At 39.3% G+C, this 9,641-nt stretch overlaps 1 protein-coding gene across 4 annotated transcripts in view; it reads left to right on the top strand.

Moving 5' to 3' along the window:
* Nucleotides 1–301: 301 nt before the first annotated feature.
* Nucleotides 302–9,641, top strand: part of ZNF148 (zinc finger protein 148) — a 46,137-nt gene continuing 36,797 nt past the window's right edge. The window contains exon 1 of one of the 4 annotated variants that reach the window (XM_034423171.3): nucleotides 302–640. The gene's annotated coding sequence lies outside the window, so the exon portion shown is untranslated. The remainder of the gene's footprint in view (nucleotides 641–9,641) is intronic. The other 3 variants (XM_034423185.3, XM_034423178.3, XM_087881765.1) reach the window with 3 other exon arrangements.

Here is a 9,641-nt window from a genome sequence, read left to right as displayed (position 1 = left end):
ACGTGGAGGACCGCTGCTCCGTGGGAACATCCAGGGCGGCTTCCTTTCACCTCCCGGCAACGCATCCCACCTGCTCTCCTCATTTTTCCTTCCCGGCCAGGGATTTTCAGCCGTGGTCCGGCCACCGAAGCCAACGCCGGGGCCGAGAAGGGGTGGGTGGGGGGGTGAAGAACAAGCTCGGGCCGGGCAGGAACGAGACCTCCCGAGGTTATAGTGACGGTCCCCGGGTGGGCGCCCCCCCCCCATCTCCGCGCTTTTCTCGCCCCCTCAGCGCTAGAGCCTTTCTCGTCGAGCCTGGCGGCGGGTTCGGATGCTGCGGCTCTTTCCCAAGCTGCACCGCGGCGGTAGCGGCGGCGGCGGCGCTGCTCTCTGGCTCGGCCCGTCGCTGTCACCGCCAGGAGGAGGCTGCGGCGGCTGCGCTTTCCCGACCGGCCTGGTGCCCGCCAGCCGCCGCAGCTTGCAGGAAGAAGCCGCCGCTTCTGCAGTTGCCGCCGCCGCCGCCATCATGGTGCCCGGGGCTGCAGCCCTACCGGCGGCCTGGGGGCTCTGAGCCCCTCATCACCTCCTCTCTTTCTCCTGTCGCCGGTCGTGCCGTCGCCGCCGTCGCCACCGCCCTTCACTCCGCCGTTTTGGGCCGCCGGTAAGGACAACCCCCCCCCCACTTTCGAGCGAGGGAGCCGGAGCGCAAAGCGGGCCCGGCGGTTTGGCGGGGAGGGGGGGGGCGCTCGGCGGGCGCCCCCTCTTGCCCCGCCGGTGGGGCCTTAGTGGCCTCCTGGGTGCCGGGCGGGGTCACCCGCGTCGGGCCCGACGTTCGCTAAGGACTCCCTGCTTGGCACCCCGCTTGTCCGGGGCCTGCAGTTGCAGAAAGGTGAAGTGTGTCTCCCGGCCCTGGGCAACCTTAAGCAGGCCTCTCCGCTTCTTCCTCGGCTCTTTGGTGAGGCAGGCAAAAGCGAGGAAAGACACACAAACAAAGGAAGGGGGCTCCCTGGGTGGGTGGGCAGGCAGGTCTCCTCTGGTAGGCTTGCCCCCCCCCCCCCACCCCACTTTCTTGCTTCGGCCGAGGGGGGCCTTCTTCTTGGAAACGGGCTGGAGGAAGGACCCCGGCAGACAAAGGGACTTGTAGGGCCGGTCCACCCCTAGGTAGGAAGCATTCCTGTCGCGTTGGCCCAAGACGATTGCTCCCCCCCACCCCTTGTTTCTCTGGCTCCAGTTTGGAAAGTTAGGACTACAAAAAGGTGGTTGCCCTTCGAATGGGTAGTCTCTATAATACGGTCCTGGCTATCAAGAATGACCCCCCCCCGATCGTAACCCCCTTGAATGCAAAGATTGACAACCTGGTCAAGCCCCAACTCTAGCTGCTTCCTGTTTAGCCAAAGAGTTCCCTCGGATCTTGGATACAGGCTGCTCAACATAACAGACAAAGGGATTGACAGATATATATGTCTTAAGAAGATATAACTTAAGAAGACATATATATATATATATATATATATATATATATATATATATATACACACACACACACACACACACACACACACACACACACACACACACACACACATATACACATACACATATATGTGTGTGTGTGTCTCTCTCTCTCTCTCTCTCTCTCTCTCTCTCTCTCTCTCTCTCTCTCTCTCTCTCTCTCTCGCAACTTCCCTAATCTGTGAAATCCATTCTCGGATAGGGTTTTGACTTATTCTGAATTTTTTTTGGGGGGGGAATAAAAGATGAGTGAGCCATCCTGCAGAAGCAGTCCCCCCCCCCTTTTTTTAAAAAGGGTTTTAGATTCAGAATACCTTGAAAATAAATAATTCAAGAATAGCAGTATCTGACTTCTTTTTGCTGTTTGGTGAGGAATTCTCATCTCTTTGGAGACAGACCGTCAGAAACATAGATGGAGGCTGCATGCCTATGCAGGTGTGCATGGGAATCAAATCTGCTTAATCTCCGTGGCAATTATTTTTTAATAAATGTGCATTGGGATGCAAAAAGGGTGATCCAGAATCCAGAAATAAATTTGTTCCCATAACTGCCATTTTTTGTCTTTTTTTCCTTGTACTATTAAATGACATTCCTTTTCACAATTATATTTTGAAAGTAAGAAACACTGACAATAATTGAGCCCATCTACTTGGCATCTTTACTTTTGGGATGGCTATATACCCCAATGATATGACTTCTGTAATTTATTTTTAACTTTATAAGATGAAGATGATAAAATGTTTGGGAGATTACTTATGAATAGAAATGTCCAGTTCTAAAAACAGCTAAGATGTAATGCTCTATACATAATTCTTTGCATTTATCTATTTACATGTAGAATTGAAAATGACTACTTGCCACAATTCAAACAAGCATTTACAGATCCCAGACTATTATTATTCAGAGAAAACTCTGCATGAGTAGAAAGACAGTAGGATAATCCTAGGTTAAGGTATTGTGGTAGAAACACATCTCTGAAAGAATCACATACAGTATAGACATGTTTTTAAGCCATAAAACATGTTGAAGCAAATCCTATGCTTAAGATCACCTAAAACAGGAGCATTTCTAATAAGTGTTATTCCCCCTGGAAGTGCATGTAAAAATATTTCAGTGGAGGATATTGGAATTGCTTAAACATATTTTTCAGGAAATGTTTATCAGCGTGGTTATAGCTACCTGTTAAGTCATCTGTAAAAATCTTCATAGGAGAACATTTTCAGTGGCATCAAGTTTCCTGTTTACTCACATGGGAATAATCTGAAAAATGTCTCCATAATGAATTGTGATAATGACAAAACTCATTCATTATCAAAATATTTGCTTTCCATCAAAAATACTTGTAGACTAGATAGAGTATTCAGACCCAACTTAAGTGGAGACATACTTAAATATCACTAATGATTTCTAAATCTCTTAATGATTATTCTATGCCATATGTTAACTCTGGCAACATTCTGATATAAATAATATATTGGAATAAAGATAATTTCAGACTGATAGCTCTCAACTCTAATAACCAAAATTTCATCTTATCTTGATTTTTTGTTTTTGCATTAAGGAAAGAAAGGAAATGAATGTTACAGCAGAAGATGATGTTATTTTTGGATATCAGAAAATATTCTTTTTATATATAACAGTTTTTACTAAAAATTACAATTAAAAAGAGAAAAACTAATACAAACAAAAAAAATTCAAGAATAAAATAAAAATAAAAATTGCAGAAAAGAAAAAATAGAGTAGAAAGGAAATAAAAAATAAGATCATAGTAAAGAAAAAAATATGTAAAGAAATGGTTTTCCCTTCTGCATAACAAATATAAACAATTTTAATAACTTGTCACTTCTTTTAAATTACAACAAAACATCTCTTCTTCTCATATCCTATTTCTTCTCCATAAACAGATCCTTAAAGACTCGTCATTCAATCCTGATCAACAAAAGTGTATTAATTACCAGAGACAACAACATATCTATTTTAACCTTGATCAAATAAACCAACTTTATATTCTTTCCTTTTACTTTTAACAACATTGACTTTTAATCCATTCAAATAATGTCTTAGAACTTGATTTTTCTTTTCATTCTGTCTTTATTCCTTCTCACAAGATTCTTCAAAGCTTTAACAAATCAGTTTTATAAATCTGAGATTCGAAAGTTATCCAAGACACTCGTTTGATTTGTATTTCTACATCCCTTTTTAACTATTAAGACATCTTCTGTTTTCAGTTGTATATCCAGTACGGCATCTTTTCCATATCGTTCTTATAGCCTGTCATTTTTAAATCTACTTTCAAATCAGTCTCAACCTTGTCCAGTAAAACTTGTTCCTTTTCCATCACATATTTAAACACAGTCTATCTATAGAAGACACTCTTAAAATTAACTTCTAGAATCATTGTTCAAAAATATCCTTCAATATATTAAGATATTGTATTTGCAAGTCAAATTTAAATGTTTTTCTCCTTTAATTATAATCTTTAGTTTCTTCTGGTTCCCTCTCGTGTCCAACCTTCAAAGTTACATCATATAATTTTTTTAAAAAAAGATTCAAAATGAGAGCATTTTCCTATGAGAAGGATTCTTATAATTAACTCCAAAATCTTATTTCAAATCCATGTGTTTGTAACTTTCCAAAATCAAAGTTCTAATCACCCTTTAGCTGCATTTCAAATATTTTTTTTTAAGTTCTTAAACTTGTTTTTAAGTTTATTTCACTAAGAATTGAAGGAAGCTCACCTGGTGCTACAAAACTTGTTGATTCAAAAGTGCCTAATAGCTGAAAAGCAGTTAATAAGCAATTTCTGAAAGTGATTAGAAAAGGAAGTGTGCGAACCCTGTGTCCTTAAGAGAAGATGGTTTCCCCTTATCTCCCAGAGCTCTAGATCTGAAGATCTTTGTCTTACGGTCTTCTCATGAGGAACAACTGTCTGGTGGAACATCTGTAGGTGATCTCAAGTCCTTTCCTTCTCTGGAGAGGAATTACAAAGAGTCATCTATTTGTGTTTAGTGGACCTGCTTTCACTTTCACCATTTCTTCTCCCAAAGAAGAAATTGTGTATCATTCTACAGATGGGACAATTTTATAATAGAAATCTTATGTAAAAGTACCTTGTGCATGTAAATTGTAGGACATAACGAGAGATTATAAACTAGAGTACTCTTAAATAAAGTTTCAAAATAATTTAGAAAATTATGGAAATGTCAACTCTAAGTTTGAGGCTTAGTAACAATATTTTGTGAGTTCTGTCATATTTTTCTGGTTTTGATGTAATGTATTATTGACCTCTATTAAATGTGTTTGTTTATAGATAATTTTATTTCTCTACTTTCCAGTTTACTAGAAATTAAAAATATTTTCTACTGTGCAAAATGAGTCAGTTGCATTTAATTGAATGAAACATGATGTGCAAAATGTATGAAAATGAAATATAATTTATGCTGAATTTATTTTTATGTATATCAGGTAACAGTAACAGTTGGAAGGGACCTTGGAGGTCATCTAGTCCAACCCCCTGCTCATGCAGGAGACCTATACTAGGGATTCGAACCGCTGAACTGCCGGACCTTTCTGATCGACAAGCTCAGTGTCTTAGCCACTGAGCCACCTAGCCAGGCTATATCTAATTTATACAGTTGGGGTCTGTTGCTACACATAAAGAAAAGTTAAATCTTGTAGATAGCATTTATCTATATTTTAAAGATATTTTCATGATTATCTTTTAAGAGTTAAAGTTGTAAATTTGCATTATTTAAATTGATTTAAGTAATTTAAGCAGAGCTACCTAGAGATCTTGAATAAAAAAATATGATCTCTTGAATTTTACTCTTAATTATTAGTTACTTTTGCAAACAAGTAGATACCGAAGCATTAGTAATGGTTCTGGGAAATTTTCTTTTTCAGATTGCAATGTTGAAAATGTTACAATTGTTTCTGGGAGAGAAACTCTGGCTTTACTTCTCTGCTACTTCTGTGGATTTCTTTGAGACTGGCGGATCTGTAACTTTGGGTTAGGTTGATGTCATTATGTTGACGTAGCTTTCAAAAGGGTTAAGGTTGTGACTTTTTGTGGAAGTCTATAATGTTTATCTGAAAAGTAATGATTGCGTGGTTTCATGGTTTTTAAAAAATATATCTTGCCTTCTCTCTCTCTCTTTCTGTCTCTCTGATGGAAGATGGAAGCCAGATTCTTTCATATCTTTCTTTCAATTTCCTTGAATTCAACTTCTGATAATTTAACGGACATGTCCATCTAAATTTTGTGGTGGAATTATGGGAAAGATTTGTCAATAATGGGAAATACAATTTCAGAATGTTTAATTAGTACTTGAATTTCACAAATAAGGATGGCTAAATGCTTGTCCTTTTAATTGCATTGACCTCACTGGAATAGATTATATAATGGTAAAGTGACATCCTTGCAGTAAAAGAACAACTCTTACAATTTTATTATTAATATCCTTTTCATCAGATGAAATTATTGTTATGCTTTTTACAAATTGACATAAACATTGATTGCTTTAGGAAAAAAAACAATCTCTATCACCCCAAATGTATATTAAATGAACATTTAATAATTTAATAATAATGAACATAATTTTCTTTAGCTATTTCCTTATTTTAAAACTCCTGGTCACTTTTTATAGTGTTTGACAATGTCCTTCTGCTTGCATTTTTTATACTTAAAAAGTTACAATAATGCTGAAAGTTTGACTCCCACCTCCTTAATCTGTTCTTTAATTCAGTTAAATCAGCAAAGACAAAAAGCAATTATTCAGATGATAATTTCATGATTTCTTTGTTTATGTGTGGATTAGAAAGAGACATGATCTCTACACTGAGAAACATTGATATAATCAATGCCATCACAGAATGTAAGAGCAATATTCTTCAGGAGGTACAATAAAAATTTCATAGTAGAATCACAGAAATATTTTGGGTGCTGCAAGATAATGCGCAGAAACATATGAATATTGCCAATTGGACTCAGTTTAGATCTCTGAAATCTTGTAAGAGCATTATTGGCCAGTGTTAAGTCATTACGGTCTGAAATAGATCAGATTTACCAAAGTTTAGGAAAAACTTGGGCTTTTTTTTTTTCTTGAGGCAATAGCTAAGATGAGCAATTACACATGCCTTTTAACATTGGTGCCATGTTCCTGAAAGGTATATCTTACCCCAACAAAGTCTGAACAGACAACAGGATTCTAGAACACGAACAAATCCATACACTGAATATTAGATGGGCACAATTTCCCCCTTATTTTAAATCTGTGAATTTCCAGCTCATAGAACAAGCAAATGACATGGTCTATCAATCAGCACAAATATTTTGTTCACCTTGACCCTTTTCTAGCCTCCTAAGAACAACACTGGCCTTGGTCCATGAAATATTGGGAGCTGGAAGACATGCTTCCCTGTATCACTGAGCGAATTCTCCCCCAGCTGCAGATCCATATGGATGAGCTTGACTAGATAATTTTTAGGAACCACCACCACTATCACTACCCTCAATTCATTCTTCTCTTTTTCTTGGAATTAGGGAGAACTGCAATAGAACGTCTGACTGAACTTTCCTCTCTTAGTCTCTAAGGAAGGACATTTTATAGCTCCATCACAACAGCTAGGAAGGTGGACATTTTGGACTATTTAAAATATTCATCTCCCGTTCAATGGCTTTTGGTGGCCTTGTTTCCCAGCAGATGCTAAGAGTTATGTTTTTTTCTTTTACACCTCTTATGATGCTAAACCTCTAGTTGGTGTTCCCATTCCACAGGGATCTTGAGATATAGACTTCATTACCAATCGATGATATGTCAAGAAACTGCTGTCTTTTTTTCCAAGTTTGACTTGATTTCAAAATGGAGCCTGTCATTCCCTGTCATGACCTTTCCTTGCCCCCAAAACAGTCTATCTGTTTATTTACCAGATTTTTGGTCACGAAGGCATGCTGTAATATCTGGTTTCTGGCAGATATTTTCAATTCACAGTCTACTTCATAGTTGTTAAACTTACTTTTTTCTTCTCCCAATTACACCCCCCCCCCCAATGTGATGGGAAATTTGAAAGAATGATACCAGTAATGATTTTGCTTTGTGAATGATCAACAAAACAATTAGTATGATCTTTTTGCATATAGCTAAGCTTACCTACAAGAACTCAGTTAATTCTTTACTTGTATGTCACCTTTCCAGAACTTGTATGGCTAGTAGCTACACCCATGTCTGTTGCCTGACACTTGTGCACCTTATCCCATTTCTGAGGTTTTGAACTTTTTACCAGAAACTCCAAGCAGTAAAATAGGTGTTTCTTCAAAGTACACATGAATCTTGTCAGAGCTTCCTAGAATGTACCATTGACTGACAACACCCCTGGATGGGATTTGGGGGGACAGACTTTTTCATTTTTTTTTTAATTATTATTTTTTTATTTTTTTATTTTTATTTTTTTGATTTGATTTATATGCCGCCCTTCTCCGGAGACTCAGGGCGGCTTACAATGCGCTAAGCAATAGCCTTCATTCTTTTGTATATTTATACAAAGTCAGCTTATTGCCCCCACAACTGGGTCCTCAATTTACCTACCTTAGAAAGGATGGAAGGCTGAGTCAACCTTGAGCCTTGGCAAGATTCGAACCTGCAATAATTGCAGGCAGCTGGTCTTAATAACCAGCTTAATAACAGGATGCCTTAGACCACTGTACTACCAAGGCTCTTTTAACCAAAACATAAATGGAAGCAGTGGAAGACTACAGGCTCATCTATGAAAAGGGAAGAGAAAGAGGAGGAAACGGAAGGAAGGTGGCAAGAACAAATTCTGACAAGATCAGAAGCAAATAGTCTGAGATCACACGAATATTTTAGAGCAGGGGTGTCAAACTCAAGGCCCATGGGCCAGATCTGTAAAACAATGAAGGATAGACCTGCAGTGCCTCTGCCAGTGAAAACGGAGCTCGGGTGTCCGTTTTCTCTGGCAGAGTGCTCAGGTTCCCACAGGTGCCCCTGACGAGTGATGTCGGACTGGCCACCCCCACCCTGGCCATGCCCCCCGCCCTCCCGAGGTCAAACACAACCCTGATGTGGCCCTCAATGAAATCAAGATTGACACCCCTGCTTTAGAGTAACAAGATTCAGGGAGCCACTGCTTAACCCTCCCAAAGGTGTAAGCCCACACACGTGCTGGAAGAAATGATGCAGAAGTGAACTCTCCTTTGCATAAATAGGACTTCCATTTATGGACAATTGTTGTCCATAACATTGTTGGACTTATTTTTAATGGCTTAGTTCTTAGGGTAAGCATAATAATCAGAGAGCTGTATCCTTCAATCACTGTCTGTAAGGCTTGGGAAAATCTGACACTTCAGCAAAATGGCATGGGAATATCCAACCTGCTGAAACATTAAACAGCATACATTAAGCAGATCCCTTCATTGTACTGTATACTTCAGCAATTCATCACTCCATTTATTTAAAGAAGGTATAGCTGCCATCTCATAATATTTACTATATGCAGCACACAGAGGGTTAAAATTAAAAAAACAACAACACCATGAGTAACAAAGCAAGTATCCAGAACATTAATATGGATCTAATTTTCCCCCTTCCCCATTTCCAAGCAATAAAGGTAAGAACTAGATAAATCAACCACAGGTTGGCTTAGTCTTCTTGCCAGAATGCAGTAGAGAATGCAGTAGAACAATGAGGCCCTGGTGGTCTAAATTGTTCAGTCTTTCACCATCAGTGCCTTTGAGAGCTGTTGACCCTCACTCATATCTTTTTGATCTTCTGAGGAGACAAGAAAGCAGACTCTGGTGAGAGGTGGGATTTAGAAGGAGATTAGAAGCTCAGGGACCTGTTTGTACTAGGATAAATCACAGCTCCCTTTCTTTTTCATAATCTCATCTTGAACACTGCCACTGCATTTTAGATCCCCCCTTTGAATTCCACCTCTATGGATTAAATCTTTTTCTTTGGTTAGAGACCCATCTTTTTACCCTTTTCCATAAACGAAAACAGTCCCATGTTTTTGAAATCTTTACTTTTGGCTTGAAAAGGTTCTCCCCCCCCCCATCATAATCCCTGAATGACTTTTGCTATTACCTTATATCTTATTAGCCTTTTGAAGTTTTGGTTCCCAGATTTAAAATAAAT

The sequence above is a fragment of the Pantherophis guttatus genome, chromosome 1 (genome assembly GCF_059756535.1).
Source record: "Pantherophis guttatus breed Tessera chromosome 1, ASM5975653v1, whole genome shotgun sequence".
Lineage (NCBI taxonomy): Eukaryota > Metazoa > Chordata > Lepidosauria > Squamata > Colubridae > Pantherophis > Pantherophis guttatus.
Note: the sequence above shows the minus strand (reverse complement) of the source record. Positions and strands in the feature narration are given on the sequence as shown.